We start from the raw sequence: 22898 nt of genomic DNA, 5'->3' as shown, positions 1-22898 counted from the left end.
GTAACGAGACTACCCAAGCTAAATCCAACTACGTAAAGGGTGTGCCTTAGGGAAAAACACCAAAGGGTCCTTTTAAAACAGTTTGAGCAAAACTAAAAATATACTGGAATCAATCCACTTTGACCTATGTGGACCTGTCTACACCTCCAAGGCAGGTTCTCTACATAATGTAATTTTTGAAGATGACTTCTCCAAGAAGACATGGATCTACTTTCTAAAGTGTAAAGAATCAAAAGAGATACTTAAAAGGTTTAAGGAGTTCAAAGCACTAACATAAAACTCCTCTGTTAAGAAAATTAAAACATCAAAAACTGAAAATGGAAAAGAGTGCACTTCAGAAATCTTTAAAGAATTTTGTGTTACTGTCGGGATTAAGAGGGAGTTTACTGTACCCTATAATCCTCAACAAAATTGGGTAGCTAAAAGGAAAAACAAAACTATTGTGGAGGCTGCAAAATCAATGATGTATGACCAAAACTTAGACACCTCATTTTGGGCAGAAGCATCTAGAGCAGTTGTTTATATCGAAAACAGATGTCCACATTCACATCTTGATAACAAGACCCCTAAAGAGGCTTTTACTGACTTAAACCTGATAAAGCCATCTAAGGATATTTGGTTGCCCTGTATATATTCATGTACCCAAAGAGAAGAAGCCAAAACTAGAACCTTACGGGAGGAAATGAATTTTTGTCGGCTATGGTGAAACCTCAAAAGCCTATAGAATTTACATTCCTGGACAAAGACAAATAGAATTGAGTCAAGATGTCATATTTGAGGAAGACATTGCCTTCAAAAGGGAAAAGAGCTCAAATGAGTTTGAATTTCAAAACTCACCTTCAAACATGGAGGAAGACCCTTCTCCTAAGATTCAGAAGGAATATCCAGAAGAAAACTCAAATGAAATCCAACCCAATCCTAAGAATCAAAGGGAGCATCAAGAGGAATATCAAAACATCAACAACAAGAAAAGACCATTGTCGGCTAGGAAGATTGTTGAGGAAGTTGAAAACTTTGTAGCACCCAGGGGCATTTTTAGAGAAAGTAAGAGGCCTAGCAAATTCTCAAGCTATGTGGCCTTAATGAGTGAAATTATGAACTCAAAACCTAACAATGCAACAGAAGCTCTTCAACAAACAAGTTTGGAAAGATGCCATGAAAGAAGAGTATCAATCCATTTTGAACAATGATGTTTGGGATATAGTACCTAGGCCTAAAGAGAGATTTGTTGTCTCAATGGCTCTTCAAAATTAAACACGTTGTAGACAACAGTATAGAGAAACATAAAGCACATTTTGTTGCTAGAGGGTTCTCTCAAAAGGAAGGAATTGATTATGAGGAAACATTTGGCAATTGCTGCTAGATATACTTTTGTTAGACCAACCATAGCTATTACAGCAGCTAAAGGTTGGAAGATACACCAGATGGATGTGAAAATTGCATTGTTGAATGGGACTATCGAAGAAGTCTACTTGGAACAACCTGGAGGGTTTGTGATTCATAATGCAACATCTCATGTGTGCAAATTAAAGAAAGTCCTATACAAACTAAAGCAGGCTCCTCAAGCCTGGTATGAAAGGATTGACAACTATCTCATGGATCTAGGGTTCATAAAGACTGTTGTAGATCCAAACCTTTATTTTATAATTATCAAAGGTGACATGATAATACTAATCCTTTATGTTGATGATCTACTAATTGTAGGAGAGGATCATATTATTTCTCAATGCAAAAGGGATTTGGCTTTAGAATTTGATATGAAGGACATGGGTATTTTACACTACTTCCTAGGTTTGGAAGTTTGGCAGAAACCTGATGATATTCTTCTAAATTAAAAAAAATACACTATAGATAATTTGAAAAGATTTGGGATGTTAAATTGTAGGCCAATGTCCGCACCCATGGAAACAAACTTACATAAGTTAAAAGAGGCAGCAATAAAATCCAGATTTGCAAATCCTACCCTTTATAGATAGATTATCGGATCCCTGATGTACTTGGTCAACACTCGACCTGACATTTGCTATGTAGTGAATGCCTTGAGTCAGTTTATGTGCGAGCCATGTAAATACACCTTGTTTCTGCAAAACACATACATAGGTACCTACATGGTTTCATTGGATATGGTCTCAAATATAAGAAAGTTGATCTAGATCTACACGGATACTTAGATTCAGATTGGGCTAGGAGTGTGACTGGTCGAAAGAGAACATCTGAATGTTGCTTTAGTTTGGGATCAGCCATGATTTCTTAGATAAGTAGAAAACAATCTTGAGTAGCACAAAGCTCTATAGAAGCACAATACATTGCAGCCTCTATGGAAGCTAGAGAAGTAGTATGGCTCAAAAAATTGATTGTGGGACTATTTGGTGAGCCCCTGAAGCCTATCACTATCCACTGCGACAATCAAAGTTGTATTAAGCTCTCTGTGAATCTAGTGATCCACGATTGGTCCAAGCATATAGAGATTCCTTGTCACTATGTGACGGATATTGTTGAAAGGAATGCAATCCAGTTGGAGTATATTAGTACAAGTGATCAAACATGTAATATCCCCATCATAAAATAAATGTATTTAATTAAACCTTGTTAATGGGCCGATTGATTTAATATATCTCGGACCCATTTTTAATTTAATTGTTTCCATAGGTAGTTTGGCCGTCGGCTATCTTTGTACACCCTTGGAAGGTTTCTCCACAAGTATTTAAGCACGACATGTAGGTAGTCATAGGTATTTTTGGATTATTTCTTTGTACTGTGAATTCCAGTTGAGATTCTCTGTTGTTCGCCATTTCAGAAGTGAAAGATCTTCCCTACTCAGCCATTTCGGTTTCGGTGGGATTCAACCCTCACCCTATTCCGTCGCTTGAAACACTTCGCTAGGATCTGGCAGGTCAGAGCTCCATTCTTGTTGCAAGCTATTTATTATTTTATATATATATATTCTGTGTTTTGGTCACTTCAAGTTGGCAGTATCTGTGCGTTGGTTTTGTGTGTTGGATTCGTTTCTCTCTAGCATCACAACATCTCCATACCTTTCTCCATTGTCAGTACAGCCTCCTATCTCCATTCGTACCTCCACCCCTTTACATCTCCAGCATCTTACTTCAACATTGTCACCCTCCTAATCACCCTTCGTACAACCTGCAATTGCTAAGTGTACGGTCTGCATTATCCCCACCGTACAACCTATAGGATATTTCATACGACTGTCAACTTGGCCTCCCTTTCACACTGCATGGCCTCAGCTGTTTGAAAGATCCTTGATGGATCTCTTCTGCTGATCTGCTGTAGCTTTATATTTATAAATTTGTTTTCTTGTTTATTTATGTTTTCTTGTAGAACTAGACAAAAGTAAAAGTTTGTTTGTTTTTGATGGTTTTATAACATAGAAAGGAATAGGGAACAACAACCATGAAACAAGACTAAAATAAATAAGGTATTCAGTAAAAATCAGAATTATTGCAAACCGTACCAGGCAGATTTTTCTGAATTATAGAACCAAGCAATAAATCCAATGCATTTCCCAAAGCTCACTACAAATTTGATGTCAAACTAGAAGGTGAAGATTGTTCTTGAATCCAACATACATTTGGAGGTGAATACAAGTAATACTCTATACACCACGTGGTGTATCTGCTGCAAATGGCGTCCCACAGGCTGCAATGAACCACATCCCAACTGGAAAGATGATTTGCCACGTTGAAACCCCAATAAGAATTGATGCCTCTATCCTTAATCAACATGCACAATGCCTAAGAGATTTGGTGCCAAAGATAGCTGAGGGCTACGTCCTAGCCAATCACTAACTTGGGGTTTGCGTCCCAGACTAGAAATTGCCCATTCAGAGAAAATTCATAAACAAGTTGTCAAATATGCAAAAGATGATCTTAGAATGATGCTTCTATCTCCTTATAACCCCTCTCAATTGTAAATCGAACCCTAAGTGTCTCCAAGTGGCGTTGGGTAGTGAAAGTGTTATAATTTCTTATATTAAAGTGGTCATGTTACTAGAAAATGACCCTTTTACTCATAGACAAAAGTTTGTTCACTGAATTGCCCTAAGACCAAAGAGGAAGATTTAGAGAATTTCGAGACCTTTCCAACAAGCTATCACACCATAGGATGTGCATCCAGATGAGGCCAAAAACCCCTTATTACTCCAAAATGGCTAATAACTTAGCCTTATTTAATTATTAAACGCTAACTTAGGAAATATTAAAAATATAACCCAAATAGCCACAAGATGCCCAACTGACATCACAAACCATAAAATCATCCTATCACCTGTCTGTGACTGAAGTTGGAAATCAAGGATCCACTAGCAGTCTCATCCCTAAAATCTAGGGATGCTCCTAAAATTTAGAAAACAAGCCCTATCCCCCTGAAACTGAACCCAAAGAGTAATCTCATGGAGACCCAACTCTGGGCAAGATCATGCCTCCTAAAAATTAGGAACTGCCTCCTAGAAACAAGGAACGTCTCCCAATTGATCAATAACTGCCAGAACATCAAGTCCCCAACACTAAATAACCACACTGGGTCTCTATCCAACCCTGTCAGCCTACAAGACCCCATAATAAGTTGACTCACATGTCTCTGCTAGACTGAGCTAAAAGAAGGGACATGACAGTCCTCCCCTCTCGGAGATGCTTGCCCACAAGCAATACAACACTAATCCTCCACTATCCCAAGCAATCCAAATACAGAGCATTGCTCCACCCCAAACCTGAAGTGTCCCGTCAGGACAAACATACTCCCCACTGTAAGGTGTAGAAGTGAAGTAGATCACATCATCATAGTAGAGTATCTACCCTTGAATACCCTTGCGCCCAAGAATCCAAACAAATGGCCATCCTGCCCTCCTATCAAAATTCAGACTAGTAGCCAGTCCCAAAATAGTCCTGTTTATGCAACTCGTCCCAAACCTCATACAATTTCCGTGGCAAATTTAAGGCACTCGCTCCTGTGTGTTGAGATATTGAGGGACATGGGGTTATGATCAAATCACTGTTACTATCTGAGTCCTGATCCGTAATCATACTCCTAGCTGATCCACCCTAAGACAAAAGTGCGCATGCCTTGAGCACGATCTTCCTTCTCCCCATCATAAACTCCAATTGTCTCTTCCTGAAATCTTGGTTGTATCTCCCCAAGTATTGCAACCACTGTACACCCAAAACTACATCCGTGCCCCCTAGATCACACATGTAAAAGTCATCTATCAAGGTGTATCCCTATGCTCAACTATGGGATACCCTTGGCGCATTGCAAAGTAAGACCATTGGCCACAGTCACATCGATTCCTGTAAAATTCTGTGCTTGCAAACCACAGCGGTCTACCATTCTTGTATTTATAAAATTATGTGTAGACCCACTGTCCACCAAACAATACACAGTATGCCCATGGATCATACCCGAGATGTAGACGAGGTGAATCATTGGTGCACCTGACAATGTAGCCATAGTCCCCTGTGTTGCGACTGCTACTTCAGAATCTTCGAGCTCAATTTGGACACCATCATCTTTGTCATTTATATCTCGAATCTCCTCATCGTCCACATTTGATATGACCTCAATAAGATGTGCCTTTCCTTGCCCAAGGCACCTATGTCCCAGTACCCATGGCTCCTTACAACAAAAACATAATTTCCTCCTCCTTAGTTGATTGCTAGAATCCAGGTCTACTTTGGGAGGTGGAGGGGTGTGTCCTTAGCCTGTAAAAGAGGTCTCTGTGGTGCTTGTATATTCCCCAATGGTTTCTTATCAGTCTGATAAGAGGTAGGAGTGGTGTCCAATCTCAATGTCACATCAATAGCATCCTTAAGAGTGGCCGGCTAGAAAGCACAAACCAATCCCTTAAGCCTGTCCTGCAATCCCTCAATGAATAGCATCACACTACGCTTTTGTGTCATATCAGGTACCATAACTGCAATGCGTTGGAACTCATTAATATAAGCTTCTGCATGACCAATGTGTCTCAGATGAGCCAACTCTCTATAGTAAAGTTCTATATCCTTACGGTCAAACTATGTAATGAGTCGCTCAGTGAACTCAGCATAGGAATGTACTAAGGCATGATCCTGGGTAACCAATCCATGGTGCCACCAATCATAGGCAATCCCCTCTAGATGCAACACAACAAAATGAATAGCCTCAAGCTCAGGCATGGGCCATAATGAAAGATATATATCCAGCTTGTGAACCCAAGCTCGTGCACTCGTATCTTCTGAGCCATTATATGTAGCCAATGTGATCTTCCCAGTAGCTCTATTGAGGTCATAGTTCTATTGCTACTGTGGTGGTCTATAACCACGATCTCCCCTGAACCTAGTTGAATCTCTATGCTGTGCACAATACTGGGGAAGAGGGAAGACATCCCTAACCTTAGGGGGTAGAGCTCTCCACTCAGCTGTAGCTGCCAAAACTAACTCCTGGAACCTCACGTCTGGTGATTCCACCTAGGCTGGCCGTTCACCTGGTATGAACTGAGGAAGCAATGTTCTATTCATAGTAGGTGTACGATGGTGATGCCGCCTAGAGGAATGAAGGGAGCTCCCAACTGAAGAATGAGACTGATCGCTGCGTTGACTACCAACCACTGAAACTAATCTACTTCGCCTGCCTCTGTGTCTACCCATCTCCAAACACTCCAAGGTATCTTGTAATCTATCTAAAGCCTGTGCTATCCTAGGATGAGTAGTGAATAGGGTCCTCACCATCTCTCTCTCTTCATCATCCTGATTCCCTCTGTTGCCCACCTATTCTTCTACCATAATAAGTTCCTGGTCTATTCCAAACCCTTGCTCAAGTTGAGCTCTCTTGCACGTATAAAATCTGTGTATCTCAGCTCTTAGATGCATAGATTTGTATTCAATCCACCAACTAGTGACTACCCAAATGCTAATATGAATTATCAAAACTTTTGATCCAGTACCCAGATGCCAAAATGAATTATCAAAACTTTTTAACTAGTACCCAGATGCTGAAATGAATTATCAAAACTTTTTATCCAATTCTTAGATGCCAAAATGAATTATCAAAACTTTTTAGCTAGTTCTTAGATGCCAAAATGAATTATCAAAACTTTTTAGCCAGTACCCAGATGCTAAAATCTGTTGTGACAATTTCTCACAAACCCTACAGGCTGGCAGGATGTAAGCTCTGATACCACTGAAAGATCCTTGATGGATCTCTTCTGCTGATCTGCTGTAATTTTATATTTTTAAATTTGTTTTCCTATTTATTTATGTTTTCTTGCAGAACTAGATAGAAGTGCAAAAAGGTTTGTTTGTTTTTGATGGTTTTATAACATAGAAAGGAATAGGGAACAACCATGAAACAAGACTGAAATAAATAAGGTATTCAGTAAAAATCAGAATTATTGCAAATCATACCAGGTAGATTTTTCTGAATTATAGAACCAAGCAATAAATCCAATGCATTTCCCAAAGCTCACTACAAATTTGACGTCAAATTGGAAGGTGAAGATTGTTCTTGAATCCAACATACATTTGGAGGTGAATACAAGCAATACTCTATACACCACATGGTGTATCTGCTACAAATGGCGTCCCACAGGCTACAATGAACCACGTCCCAACTGGAAAGATGATTTGCCACCCTGAAACCCCAATGAGAATTGATGCCTCTATCCTTAATCACCACGCACAATGCCTAAGAGATTTGGTACCAAAGATTGTTGAGGGCTACGTCCCAGCCAACACTAACCTGGGGTTTGTGTCCCAAACTAGAAATCGCCATTTAGAGCAAATTCATAAACAAGTTGTCAAATATGCAAAAGATGATCTTAGAATGAAGCTTCTATCTCCTTATAACCCCTCTCAATTGCAAATCGAACCCTAAGTGTCTCCAAGTGGCGTTGGGTAGTGAAAGTGTTATAATTTCTTATTTTAAAGTGGTCATGTTACTAGAAAATGACCGTTTTCCTCATAGACAAAAATTTGTTCACTAAATTGCCCCAAGACCAAAGAGAAAGATTTAGAGAATTTCAAGACCTTTCCAATGAGCTATCACACTATAGGATGCACATCCAGATGAGGCCAAAAAACCCTTATTACTCGAAAATGGCTAATAACTTAGCCTTATTTAATTATTAAATGCTAACTTAGGATATATTAAAAATATAACCCAAATAGCCACAAAATGCCCAACTAACATCACAGACTATAAAATCATCTTGTCACCTGTCTGTGATTGAAGTCGGAAATCAAGGATCCATTGGCAATCTCATCCCTAAAATCTAGGGATGCTCCTAAAATTTAGGAAACAAGCCCTATCCCTCTAAAATTGAACCCAAAGAGTAATCTCATGGAGACCCAACCCTGGGCAAGATCATACCTCCTAAAAAGTAGGAACTGCCTCCTAAAAACAAGGAACGCCTCCCAACTGATCAATAATTGCCAGAACATCAAGTCCCCAACATTGAATAACCATACTGGGTCTCTATCCAACCCTGTCAGCCTACAAGACCCCATAATAAGCTAACTTACATGTCTCTGCTAGACTGAGCTAAAAGAGGGGACATGATACTGTCTGTACCTCCTTGCTTCCCCCCCTCACCATACGGTGTCTTGCCTTCACCGTACCCCTCGCCTCCACATCTTCTACCGTACAGTGCCCACATTCCCTACCGTGCAGAGTACACTCCCTACGATACGACCTTGATCACTAGCTTCCATACAAGCTTTCAGACCCCGTACGAACTCATATTATCCCCATTGTACAACCTTCCCATAGGTCTTGCTCGTGGTCATTCCATGCTTGTGATGGGTCCTCAAGTAACTCGATGAAAGGAAAATTACAGTGGTATCAGAGCTTTTGATTCTGCCAACCTGTGGAAGTGAATGCAAGTTTATACTCGAAGGAGAAGGCGAAATAACCTCATTGCTAGAATGGTAGATCATTAAGATCCTATGGCAGAACTCATGAATCTTTTAAGAGAGCTTAACAAAAACCAAATACAAATCAACGAAACCCAAAGGCTGATGCAAGAAACACTACAGAAATTATCCGAGGGAAAGATGGCAGGAGAACAAAATGGGCATAGTGATGACTCGGTTTCAAGAAGGGCAAACTTTCAACCCTCTTGCTCTTGACCCTCGATACCCATCTTCCTTCCAAGGACAAAAGCACCACGCAAAGAGAACCCACTTTTTAGGAAATGCAAGAAAAATTTCTTGAAGATTGGTGGAATGCGAATATGGAAGGTGATACATCTTACAGAGACTGTTGATCTAAGAATGAGATATTCTGGCTGAGGAAATCACGGCTATTTTAATGATGATCTTAGGAGAAAGATAAAAAAGGTAAACTTATCGCCATTTGATGGGTTTGGAGCCATTACTGCATAATCATGGGTTGTGAAGGCCGATACTTATTTCCAACTCAGTCTGATGCCTAAAGAGGAAGCAATCAAGTTCGCAGAACTTCATCTGGAAGGAGTGGTGCATGAGTGGTGGCATCATGGACTGGTCACTCTCGGACACGACCAAGTAACCTCTTATGTCGAGTTCATTGAGGGACTTATTAACCGTTTCGATGGGAAGGATCCTGAGCTAAACTTCAAACATCTAGCTCAGCTAAAGCAAACGGGCACGGTAGACAACTACATCACTGAATTCCAAAGGTTGTCAATATTAGTCACAGATATCTTTGAAAGACATCGAATTGTGTTATTCATGGATGGGTTGAGAGAACCTTTGAGAGGATGGATCAAAGGGTTCAACCCGTGTGCAGTCAACAAAGCTATTAAGAAGGTGTGTGACATGGCCACATCTTCTTCCAAAACTCACACAGCTACACTAACTCCAACTCCACAAGAAGACAAAGACAACGAGCTAATTTAGAAAAAACCTCAGTTCGATGAAGTTTCTCGGCAAGAGCTCTGAAGGAAAAACCCAAGGTTGCACGGGTACGTGGGTACGGGAACAGGAACGGGTACGGGAACGGGTACGGGTACGCATATTTTTCAAAATAGGGGACGGAGGTACGTGTGTAGGCCTAATTTTTTTCTATATAATTAATATTTTATAGAAAATATAAAAATCAAAATATATGTCATGAGTCATGACATTGAGCATTCAAAACAAGAAATTTGAAAATATGAGCTTTAAGTTAAATTATTATATATATATATACACACACATATGCTATTGCTGAATGTTTAATGTTTAAAGTATTTTTCATAATAGGGGACAGAGGTACTTGGGTATGTCAAACTTATTTAAAATATACTTTTATATTTATAAAAAATCTGAAATTATGAGTCATGGCAATGGTTTTTCAAAACAAGAACAGTGATAAAGTTTGCAAATGTAATGTATTGTTTTCAGTTTCAGATTTGCTATATGTTTGAGATAATAATACATGATAAATGCTTAGATGCATAACAAAGAAGGCAGACTTTAAACATGAACAAAAAGATCCTAAATCATATGACAATGACATATTGCAAATGATAAACTTATGACTTGAACAGTGATAAAGTTTATTGTTAATGAGTATCAAAGTTTCAAACTGATTTGGTATTGAATTAAGGTTGATAAACAACAAGCTAACACAAAAATTAAAAAACCAAAAAAAAAATCAGAATCTTAATCAAGGTCCTTAGCTATGATGCTCTCCACCGAGTACCCGGTATGTGGGATACGTGTACCCGGTACTTGGTGTTGATGCGAGTTTTGTATCACTTACATAACATATTAGGATTTGAATATTCAATATGGGATATCAAACATGCAACTCCTCTCTTGAAAAGTTATTACTCATGAAGACATAAGCAATAGCTCCAATGTTCCTTACACCGTTGGATGCTCAGTTTTATAGATGTGATTCGCTGGTAATCACGTAGGCAGCCTTACGCTATTCATTCAAGGATGACTTGGACTTTGGTGGAATGATGGAGATGATGATGGCTCGGTTTGTGAAATGTGTGGAAGTAGAAAATGTTGATGGTGGCGATGGTGATGGAAGGTGAGTGGATGCATTCTGATACTTGATCTACTCTAACTTTGTCTTCTCTAGACTTCAACTACCCAACTACTCACTATTCTACTCCTACTCCTATGAATGGAAGGTTAGCAAACAAACGGGGATCGAACCTAATGAGAGCTGACCAACGGCCTCACTTCCACATGTGCAATGATTCAAAGGAATAATAAACTAGTTGCCACACAAAGCTTCCCAACCAGCCGCTAGGATGCTAGTGGTCTAGTATTGATCCCTATCAAACATTTACCAATGCTACCATACAACTATTCATCTACTTTAACCTCACTTAAACAACTTCAAATGCAACCAACTTTAACAACTTGAAAGAAAAATCTAACTAAGTGGAAGTAGAAAACATGCAATAACACCCAATGTTCTTGATCAACATGCCAATCACAACAACGAAAAAGAGAGCATTTTGGTATTCTCTTCGCAACAATTTCTCCAACACTTTACAAATGAGAGCAAATGGCCTTTTATAGGGGCCAAAAATACAATGGATGATGGAGATCAAAACAAGATCAACGATCCAGATTGGATCCTCAAAACCCTAATTAGGGTTGCCACCCCATCAGCCAATGAGAAGTTGCCACCTCATCAATGGACCAATGAAAAAAGTGGCAACCAATGAGAAGGCACCAAAATGGTGGCCAATCAGAAATAGACACTTGTCCTATTCTAGAAGAAAAGGGAATTGCCACTTGGGCTTATATTAAATGATCTTCTAATATAAATCTTCCCTTTTCTTTCATTTTTTTAGCTAAGGCAATGAACTTAGCTAGCCTTTCATTAACTTCTTCCATAGGAGGACAAGGTATGTGCTTTGCCTTGAGTTCCGCTGACTTCGCCACGCTGTTCGCTGCTTGTAGTATTTTTTCATGATCCTTCTCATATTCCTTTGCAAATCCAATAAAAGCGCTGAGAGAGGAAAGGGTGCCCAAATGCTTTTTCCTGATGGCAACCTTTCCCAACTCCTCCAATTTCGATCCAAAATCTGTCTCGTTGACATCTTCTTCTCTGATATCTTCAAAACCAAGGGCTACGCCGTTGTCGCTCATCATGGTCACAATGGAAGTGTCAATGCCTGGGCTGTGATGTGCAACTTCCATTTGTATATCCTTTTATTGTACCGCCATTGGTATTGGTTATTCACCTCATTTTCAAGAAGAAGGGAGTTTTGGGCATCATATCCTCTTTGTCTTTCTTAGTGTTCGCCCGCTTGGGATTCTTACTTGCACTATCATCCTCCATGCTCGTCGCCCTATTACGGGATGGTAGAGTGGTGGACCAAAAGGCAAGAAGAACCAAGTGGAGCAATCCTTAGACTAGAACGAAAGATGGATGTCAGCTTAAGGACCCCTTGCAACTCTAAATGATTTGAAATTACCTCTACCTTTAGCCAAGGGGGATTGTCCTTCCTTCAGTCTGTCCCTCATCTGTATCATGTACACTGTACAGATATTGGTGTCAGTTATTCACTTCATTTTCGAGAAGGAAGTATTGGGCGTCATATTCTCTTTGTCTTTCTTAGTGTTCGCCCGCTTGGGATTCTTACTTGCACTATCATCCTCCATGCTCGTCGCCCTATTACGGGATGGTAGGGTGGTGGACCAAAAGGCAAGAAGAACCAAGTGGAGCAATCCTTAAACTAGAACGAAAGATGGATGTCAACTTAAGCACTCCTTGCAACTCTGGATGATGAAAATTCACCTTAACTAATAAACTTACAGCGACTTTTCCGAACCTAGGATATGACTTTCAAGTAGTTCAAATCCCTTGCAAATCAAGAATTTACCATGCAATTCACCTCCAAATAAAATTACCCAACCTAGGGCAAAAATCGCAGCCTCTTGAAAAAATCAGAATTTTATCTTCCACAAATTTCGGCTCCCACAAAATTCGGCTCCCACAAATTTCGCCCAAGTCTGGAAAAAATCTGCTCCTTCACAAAATTCGCCCACATGAAGAGGAAGAAATGATTTGTAAAAATGAGATGGGGAGGAGACTCCTTTTATAGCCAATTTTCTTTCTCCATAAAGCTGGCCTACATGGTCTAGGAGAAAACAAAAAACAAAAATTAAATTCAAGTTAAGGCCCACAATTAAATACTTAGCTCAAAAAAAATTAATTTTGCCAAAAGAAAAATGCACTTTTAAATTTACCAATTAGCATCCAATTGCAAAACGAAATTAAATGGCCTTGAGGGTGTTAAATATTTCTATTTAATGAGGATTTAGTAATTAATACGTCATTAAAATTGTATTTTGGCTAACCAAAAGTCATTTTTTCAATATTAAATTACTAAATTCATTAAAAACTTAAAAGTTTTCAAGGCAAATTAATCCAATTAAAGTCAATTTTTTGCAATTTTCTACCAAATCGATTTTGCCAAGCTAAAAACAAAAATTAAAAATTAAAATTGCATTTAGAACCAAAAATCGATTTTTTGCAATTTTCCACATTTCAACAAAATTAAAAATTTTCACCAAAGAAAAATTTGAGATTTTCCAAAAACTTAAGTCTAATTAAAATTTCTCTTTTGAGAATTATCCAAATTTACAGAGTTAAAACCAAAATTTCAAAAGAAAACGTCTAAGTACAAAATTCACAACTTTATCCTGCCAAGTTGAAGTTAACTTAGAAAATTATTCGGCTTATGGATAAAATTGATAGCTCTGGAAAATAAAGTTAAGAAAACCGGGTGAAAATAAGCTAAGCCTCCCATATCTGTCCTGAAGGTGCCAAGGCGTGACAATTTTCAAAACTCAAAATTTTGGGCAATCCAAAATTTTGCCGAGGAGATTAAAAAAAGGGGGGTCCCCAAAATTTTGGGGCGATGGTGTGAAAACCTCACAACACTTGGGTACATGGGTACGAGTACCCATGCAACCTTGGAAAGACCTCTATTTCACGTGCAAAGAACCATGGGGACCTGGTCATTGCTTCCTTGGGAAGGGAAAGATTCATTATATTGAGGTGATGCCTGATGACGACGAAGGACAAATACCTACAGCGACTGATGAAGAAATTACCTAGCAGGAGAGAATAAATGTCCTAATACAAATAGGGGGTTCCATTGCCACCCTCACGACCACGACTGGAAGTGGTATCTTCAAAGTTCATGGCATACTTAACGGAAAACGAGTCCCAATCATGACTGATTGTGGCGCCACACTCAATTTCATTAATTCATCCTTGGTCACTACTAAAGACTTGCGCGCAATTGAGCATAGAGGATTTGAGGTTAAGGTTGCAGGAGGAACCTTGTTACCTTGCAGTCATGTGATCCCACGGCTACAAATTTCCATGGGAAACTATACCTTGAAAAATGAATTCTTTGTCATAGATTTGGTTAATACTAACATCATTTTGGGCATCCAGAGGTTGGAAACTCTTGACCAGTACACCCAAAGTTTCAAAAGGATGGACTCTTAATTTGAGACGGATGGCAAGAAGCTACTACTAAGAGGAATGTCGAATAAAGGATCAAGGGAAGTCACAATCAAGAAGATGGAGCCCATTTTTAATCATGATTGGATCCCAGACACTGCAAGTAAAAACACGACAGTCAACACCTTACCCCATTCCTTGGATAGTTGGTGGGCCCATCTATTGGTTGAGTACTCCAACAACACTTTTGCATGTAAGTTGATGGATGGCTATGTACATGATGAAAGATACAAAATTATTGATGACATCATTTACTTCGGTGGGAAGATCTACTTAGTACCTGACTCGAGACTAAAGAAGCTGATTACGGAAGGTTTTCTATAGCCGGATTTGCATTTGCTTGAGGACAAGCAAATTTTGGGACAAGAGGACTATGATATCCCCGTCATAAAATAAATGTATTTAATTAAACCTTGTTAATGAGCCGATTGATTTAATATATCTCAGACCCATTTTTAATTTAATTGTTTTCGTAGGTAGTTTGGCCGTCGGCTATCTTTGTACACCCTCGAAAGGTTTCCTGATGGGTATTTAAGCACAGCATGTAGGTAGTCGTAAGTATTTTTGGATTATTTCTTTGTACTCTGAATTCCAATTGGGATTCTCTATTGTTCACCATTTCGGAAGTGAAAGATCTTCCCTACTTGGTCATTCTGGTTTCGGTGGGATTCAACCCTTGCCCTATTCCGTCACCTGAAACACTCTGTTTGGATCTGGCAAGTTGGAGCTCCATTCTTGTTGCAAGCTATTTATTATCTAATATATATAGATATTTTCTATGTTTTGGTCACTTCAAGTTGGCAATATTTATGCGTTGGTTTCGTGTATTGGATTCATTTCTCTCTAGCATCATAGCATCTCCGTACCTTTCTCTATCGTTCGTACAACCTCCTGTCTCCATCCGTACCTCCACCCTTTCACATCTTCGACATCTTACTTCAACATTGTCAACCTCCTAATCACCCTTCGTACGACCTGCAATCGCTAAGTATACGGTCTGCATTATCCCCACCGTATGGCCTCTAGGATATTCCATACAACTGTCAACTTGGCCTCCCTTTCACACCATATAGCCTCAGCTGTGTGTACCTCCTTCCTTCTCCCCTCACTGTATGGTGTCCTACATTCATCCTACCCCTCACCTCCACATCTTCTATCGTATGGTGCCCACATTCCCTACCGTGCGAAGTACACTCCTTACTGTACGGCCCTGATCACTAGCTCTCCATACAAGCTTTCAGACCTCATACGAACTCATATTATCCCCACTCTACGGCCTTCCTGTAGGTCTTATTCATGGTCAATTCGTGCTTGTGATGGGTCCTCAGGTAACCCCGACGAAAGGAACATTACAAAACAACAAACATTCTCACCAAGCCTCTCTCTAGAGTTAAGTGAAGCACTTCATAAAAAACTTGGTATAGTTGAAATGTAATTTATTGAGACTAAGTCTCAAAATTATTTTATTTGTACTAATATATATTGTAAAAGATGTTTAATGGGTAAACTCTTTTGTCATATGTGTAACTCTATGACTCTATGGGCTCCCTGTGTACATTACTGAAAGGTGATGCTCTTTTTGATAATACACACTTGTATTCAACATTGGAAGGTGAGGACTTTACAATGTTCACTATCATGATGAATGTCATGTGACTTGGTATTCATATGCATGTCATGATAGTATCTCTTGAACATTTTGATGGATATTATGACACGTGATATCTATTGTAGATCATTATGTTCTCTTTGAGATAATCATGGTGGATATTATGTGACATAATATCTATGGACATGCATTGATATGTTATTGTAGACATCACAAAACGTGGTGTCAGTGCACATAGCATAACCAAGATATACGAATGTCACATGACTTGATGTTCTGTATACTCCTTGATATCACAAGTTAGATGATATCTAAACCAATTCATACTTAGTTATCTTCCCTAGCTAAGAGGGAGTGTTAAGATATGATAGTTTCAATAAGATACAAGATTATTGATCATGGCAACTGCATACATATGTGCATGTATGTGAACTGATATACATGCACACATGCACATATTTTTAGGTACCAACATGTTCTTCAAATCCATTGATGCTTTTGCACATAGAAAAAATATAACATACCTATGTGAGGCTATAGAGGAAGTCGTGTGTGAAGCAAGGGAAGAAAACAAAGTTCAAGTGGTGACTGAAAATGCAACAAATTAAGTTGATGCAGGTAAGGCTATAGAGGAAGTCGTGTGTGAGGCAAGGGAAGAAAACAAAGTTCAAGTGGTGACTGAAAATGCAACAAATTAAGTTGATGCAGGTAGACTTTTGATGGAGAGGTACACAAGCATATTTTGGTTTCCTCTGTTGTCCATTGCCAACTGGTACAGTAACAGTATTGACTGGTATAGTAGAAGTGCTGGCTGGTACAATGGAAGTGTTGACTGGTACAGTGGCAATGTGTTGACTAGTACAGTGGTAGTGCTGATTGGTACGGTGGCAGTGTGCTACTAAGTAGGGTAAAAGGTTTGCACCATTGAGGTGTGCCATTCGGTACATCACAAAATCGTTACCTTGGACCCTTGGTAATCTGGTGTTAAAATCCACAGATAAGCTCTCCAATTTCTGATTTACAATGGGCAAAGGCTGCAATAACCCTGTTGGAAACATACACTCCTTGTTTTGTTGAGATTCCTTGCATTTTCTTACATGTTGCATTACATCCCTTTTCAGTCTTTTCCAAGAGAAACATGTCCTCACTTGTCTATAGGTTTTGAAAAAACCTAAATGACAAGTAGGCTATCTTGACCCTGTTATATTGCACCTTTCTCTTCAAAACATCCTTAGCAAACTGATTTTTGACAGTTGTAATTAATGACCTCCAAACACAAATATATTAGAGATAGAATGCAACTAAGGTTTCCTACACAAAGCATAACCACCACATTAGTATTCCCTTTAACATACTTGATGTCAAAGTGATACGCCCAAATTTTAAATACACACTTTTGTTTCCTATCATTTTAAATGTCTTTGATTAAAAGAGTAGTTCAAACTGTTATGATCAGTCTTGACCAAACACTTGTTGCAAACCAACTATTGTCTTAATTTGGCCAATGTGTGTATTATGGCCAGCATCTCTTTATCATAAATTGAGAGCTTATGTTTGGCCTCTTTGAGTTTCCTACTCTCATATCCTATGGGAAGTTTATTCTGCATCAAAACAGACGCTATTCCTTCATGGAGGCATAACACTCCAACACAAAAGGAAATGAAAAATATGGAATCGCCAATGCAGGACACAAACTCATAACTTCTTTGAGCCTATCAAAGTCTTGTTGAGTTGATGGAGACCACAAAAATGGTCCCTTCTTGGTAAGGTTTGTCAAGGAGGCATCAAGCTATGAAAATCCCCTTCCAAACCTGCTAGAATAGCTAGATAACCCAACAAATCCTCTCAGTTGCGTCAAATCGCTTGGTCTAGCCTAGGCTAATTTTGAATGGCCTTGATTTTCTACTCATCCACACTTACTCCTTGTTGCTGATTTTAAATTCCAAAATGCAATATTTCTTGAAGCCCAACTTCACAGTTAGATGCTTTGGCATTAAAAGGTTTCTTTTCTAAAATACCCAACACCTCACCAAGTGTTTAAAATGATCTTGCTAGTTTGGCTCTAAATTAAGATGTCATTAAAGAAGACTAACACAAACTTCTGAAACCGAAAAACAATACTTTATTCAAACACAATTGGAAACTTGCTAGAGCATTTGTTTGGCCAAAAGGTATCACAAAAAATTCAAAGTGCCCATAGTGACACTGAAACACTATCTTGTGCACATCTCCATCCCTAACTTTGATTGGTGGTATCCAGAATGCATGTCAATCTTGGAGAAGTACCTTGCTCCATGAAGCTCATCAATTTGTGGTATTGGGTAGCGGTTCTTGATAGTCCTCTTCTTGAGAGCTTGGTAGTCAATACACATCCTCATAGTTCCAGCTTTTGTAATGTCCCCATTTTTGCCAGCATCGGAGTTTCAGGGATTAGCCTATTATTGTGATCCTCGTAGGCTAATTTTTATGGATAGAGAGTTTTCTGAGGCAGTGACTTGGCTTGGGAGGGTCTTGTCTTCTCTACAATTCAGTAAGCTACAGGTTAGTCTTTGTTTGGCTCAGATTGGACTTCGTTTGGGCTTAGTTTTGTATACTTACTATTTGTCGTAAGTTGGGTGTTGATTGAGATGGACCCTTTCTTTTTTTGGAAAGTGCATTTGGTCACATGGAGAAATAATAGGTATGACTCCTATTTCAAACGACATATTTAAATGATGAGTGTTTTGGGAGTTACTATATTTTTAGTGGCCAAATTATTATTAATTTATTAAATGGCTTATTATAAAGTTATATTTTAACTTTATAATTTCACTTAATTTGAGAGTTGAGTATCATTGGAAAAAGCCATTTGTTAATTAGTTAAGCCAAGTCAAGTGAAAGAATCTAATAAAAGCTTCTAATTAATTTTGTGTGGTGAAGCTTCTTGAGCGAAATTACATTTTGGCAACAAAAAGGGCATATGGAGGTTATAAATACAAGCCCATTTGTTGAGAAAAGCACGCTTGAATATTTATTTGCTTTTGTTGCCTTTGTGGCTTTTTTGAGTTCTAATTTTCACGCCCTTGTTGAAGTATAAGGGTCTGAATTCTGAGTTGTTCCACTGGATCTACAAATGAAGTATTGTAGATTTGAATCTGCAATTTTATTCAGGGATTGCTTTGCAAATAGTTGCTGACATAAAATTATTTGCTAATTTCTCCTATTGTTCTAATTGTATATATGAAGAATTGCTGTTGAGGAAAGTCGTTTCATGCAAGTGAGTTAGATTGGTTTGGCGGAGTTTGAAGGCAGCGATTAGAAGCTACAGATCTGCAATTCTGTTTGGGAATAGTTGAGTCTGTTTGCTGGGGGTCTGGCCGACATTTTGCCAGCCTGTGATTGAGATTTCAGAGGCCGTGAGTATGCTGCTTGGGCCTGCATTTCACCTCCTTAGCCTGGTTTTTGGCGTACAGCTTGCATTGTCCATTTAAAAAGGCATCAGTACTAAGAGGGGATTATAAGGGGCAGTTTGGCATTTACAGTTTGCATTCACAAGTGGAGATAAATCAACTATACCAGGTTCTTCAAATTTAATTTGTTTGAATGATAAAGAGGTTTATTAATAGCAGCTAGTTGGCACAAACTGAGAAATCCATTTGTTCCTTGATAGAGTTTTCTTGCATTCTCAGCAGAGGATTATTGTACAAGTACCTTATTTGAGCTGGAATTGTTATTACGTTGTCTTGAACTAAGCAAATCTCATTAAATAAATAAATAAATGACTTGTGAAATCTCAATAGCCAGATTTATATGCAATTTGTGATAATTTATATATGACCAGCTGTTATCAGTTATTTCCATATTCCAATATTGTGTTTGAAATTAGCAATTACAAATAATTGGCATACTGTACCGGAAGGGGTCATTACAGCTTTCTTCTTCACCAACACCAGGGAAGATGCCAAGGCTCTGAAACTAGGCCTAATGTGTCCCATATCCAGCAGTTATTTTATGGTCTCTTCGATTTATTCCTTGTATACCTTTGGATGGCAATAGGGAGTGACCATCTGGGTTTTTCTCCCTCTTCAAGGTCGATGATGTGTTGGAGAGCTCTATTAGGCAGTAATCCTAGGGGAATATCTTTGAACACCTTGTTATATTTCTCCAAGATTAAATGGATCTGCATGTTGGTAGCCCCTCCTTTCCTAGTAGCACTTGTATTGGTGATGAGTCATTCCACTGCCCATGCTACTTAATCTTTATGAAAGATACGTTCCATTCTTTTGGCAGAAAATTCCACCATTATTTTACTAGATATTACATGTAACACTACCTTTCTCCCAATGTGTTGGAAAGAGATTTCCATTTTCTGATGGCTGGTCTCATATTTTTCAACTGTATACAGCTATTGACACCCTAGAACTACTTCCATGTCCATATTAATCACATGAAAATCATCCTGAAATTTGTAATCTCGCATTGCCAAATCCATCTGAGGTACCTTTCAAGTACATGAGAGAATTGTCCCACTAGCTACCTTCGCATGAAACCCCTCTACTGGGAATTATTATAGACCCAATCTCTTTACTACTTCCTCGTTAACAAAATTGTAAGTGGCTTCACCACCAATAAGGATGATTACCTTTTGGCCTTTCAGAACCTTTAATACAGAACACACCATAACGTGGTTCACCAGTGCAAGTGCCAAGATACCAGGGTCTTAAATATTTTCTGCTTCATTTTCAGAACCTTCAATGAAGATGATTTCAATCTAATGTACTCCGCCCTACCCTAAGCATTGACTTTCTAGCTGCCACGGCTCGTTGCATGTAAATTACAACCTTTTTCCTCCTCAATTCATTTCCACTCACATCTATTTGCTTTTTCCTTGCTGTAGACACCCTCAGGGGTGTTGAGCTTCTTTGGAAAGTAATTATGGTCTGTATAGCTGGAGCTGTCTTTTTACTACAAAAGTTGTCCTTACCAGTAAGTATTCCAAGTTGAGAGCTGTTGTGATGGCTTCTTTGAAAGTTTTAGGGTTTAAAGCTTTTAATAGCTCTATGAGGGGTTCAACTAAACCTTCACCAATGAGTACTATCAACATCCTATCTGCCACATCCAGCACCATTACACCTAGCTTTTGGAACTCAATTACATATTCCTACCCCACACCTGCTTATCTTAATTGGGCCAGGTTCCTAAAGTGCACTTTTTGGGATATCCCTTCAATCCTCTTGATCAACTTTGACTGAATTCTTCTATGGTGGAAATTCCATCATGTCCTTGACTCACCATTCCATGGTACCACCACACATGAGCTATCCCTCCCAGGTGCCGTAGTGAATTTGATGGCCTCTTCCTCCGTCATTTAATTCAAGGAGCAGTAGGTGAAAAGTTTTTATACCCATGATCTCATTGTGGTGCAACATGTTCCATCACAATTAAGCATTGTGAATTTCCCCGCACGATGCGGAATGTCCTTCTTTTCTTCATACCTTCTCCTTCTATGTCCACCTTTTGATTTCAGACTGCAACATTCTGTGTAGGACATGTTATTCTCGACTGCTTCAGTCAAAGCACTGTATTCAGCTATGAGGCTGTTCATTTCATTGATCTGATCTAGTTGGCCCTCATCAACTTCTTCATTTGTCAAAGACTTAGCCCTGAATGTCTTGGCTAGGACTTTTCCTCCATTAGAATTGTTATTTTCACCATTACTAACAGGCCTCCTTTTGTTAGCGGTATTTCCTTTGCTCCTATCTGTTTCAGACTTATCACAACCTTGATTCTGATCGAGTCCCTTCAACAACTAGGCCACTTCCTTTAATGTCTCAGACACATTGCAATGCAGCTCCTCAGACCCCAGCTCCTCAGACAGATTGCGATGCAGCTCCTCAGTTCATCAGTATCACCCATGTTGGTCCCTTTTCTTTTCTTCCTCTGTTGGTACCTCTGCTCCCTTTCACTCATGAAACTAACCCACAGCTGGCATGACTTATGGCTTTGATACCAATAAAGGAATCCAAACTCGAGAAACACATAAAATAGAGATGATCTATGGTTCACCAGCATAGATCTTTGCCTACTGTCATTGGTAGCTATAAATTTATACAATGTACCTGAATTCTGGAGATTGTGATAGTTCCAGTAACAAACAATTTTTGATAGATATTGATTGCTACTAGCTTCCAGGTGTTACAGATACACTGCCAAGCAAGGTAATTGCGTTTGACTTCCTCCCCTCAAACTGGCAGATGTGGGCTATATGAATCTGTAGATGGTTCCTTTGGTTGAAGACGAGTGTTGAGATGCAAACAGTCATCCTGTCTTTGAGCTCTCACTCCACTCCTTATTGCTGCTCCTGCAATCTCTGATGAATCCTCCATGATTCCTTATCTGCAATTCCTCAATGATACACAGCTGCAATAACAATATTCTGAATTATTGGCATGCAATTCCAAGCTTGGAAAATTGGATGACAAGAATGGAGGTTAACGTCGCACCTTGCTGGAGGCCTGAAATGATCGGCCCAGTACGTATCATGCACACGGGCAGATTCAATTAACCAAGACCCAGAATGATCTAAGCACTTCCTATTTATAAGGAAGCTATGCCATGAAGGGAAGAACCAACCTGAGGTCAGACCTAGTTATTTTTATTAAATCTAAACTACTCCCGAGTTGGTCAAAACCAAATTAGGGAATTTAAATAATTTCATTTGTTTAAAATTCCCAATTTACTAAATCAATGAAGCAATCAAAAGGGAAGATTTAAGACATGTGTTGTAAATCACCACTGAGGCCTGAGGCCCTTCCTCAAATCAAGGTCATCACAAATAGTATTCCTC

General features: G+C 39.0%; 1 protein-coding gene across 2 annotated transcripts in view; it reads right to left on the bottom strand.

Moving 5' to 3' along the window:
* Positions 1 to 22898, bottom strand: part of CRR1 (Dihydrodipicolinate reductase, bacterial/plant) — an 86427-nt gene that overhangs the window by 27676 nt on the left and 35853 nt on the right. The window lies entirely within an intron of this gene.

The sequence above is a fragment of the Cupressus sempervirens genome, chromosome 1 (assembly GCF_028749045.1).
Source record: "Cupressus sempervirens isolate cs-2001-9-10 chromosome 1, ASM2874904v1, whole genome shotgun sequence".
Classification (NCBI taxonomy): Eukaryota; Viridiplantae; Streptophyta; class Pinopsida; order Cupressales; family Cupressaceae; genus Cupressus; species Cupressus sempervirens.
Note: the sequence above shows the minus strand (reverse complement) of the source record. Positions and strands in the feature narration are given on the sequence as shown.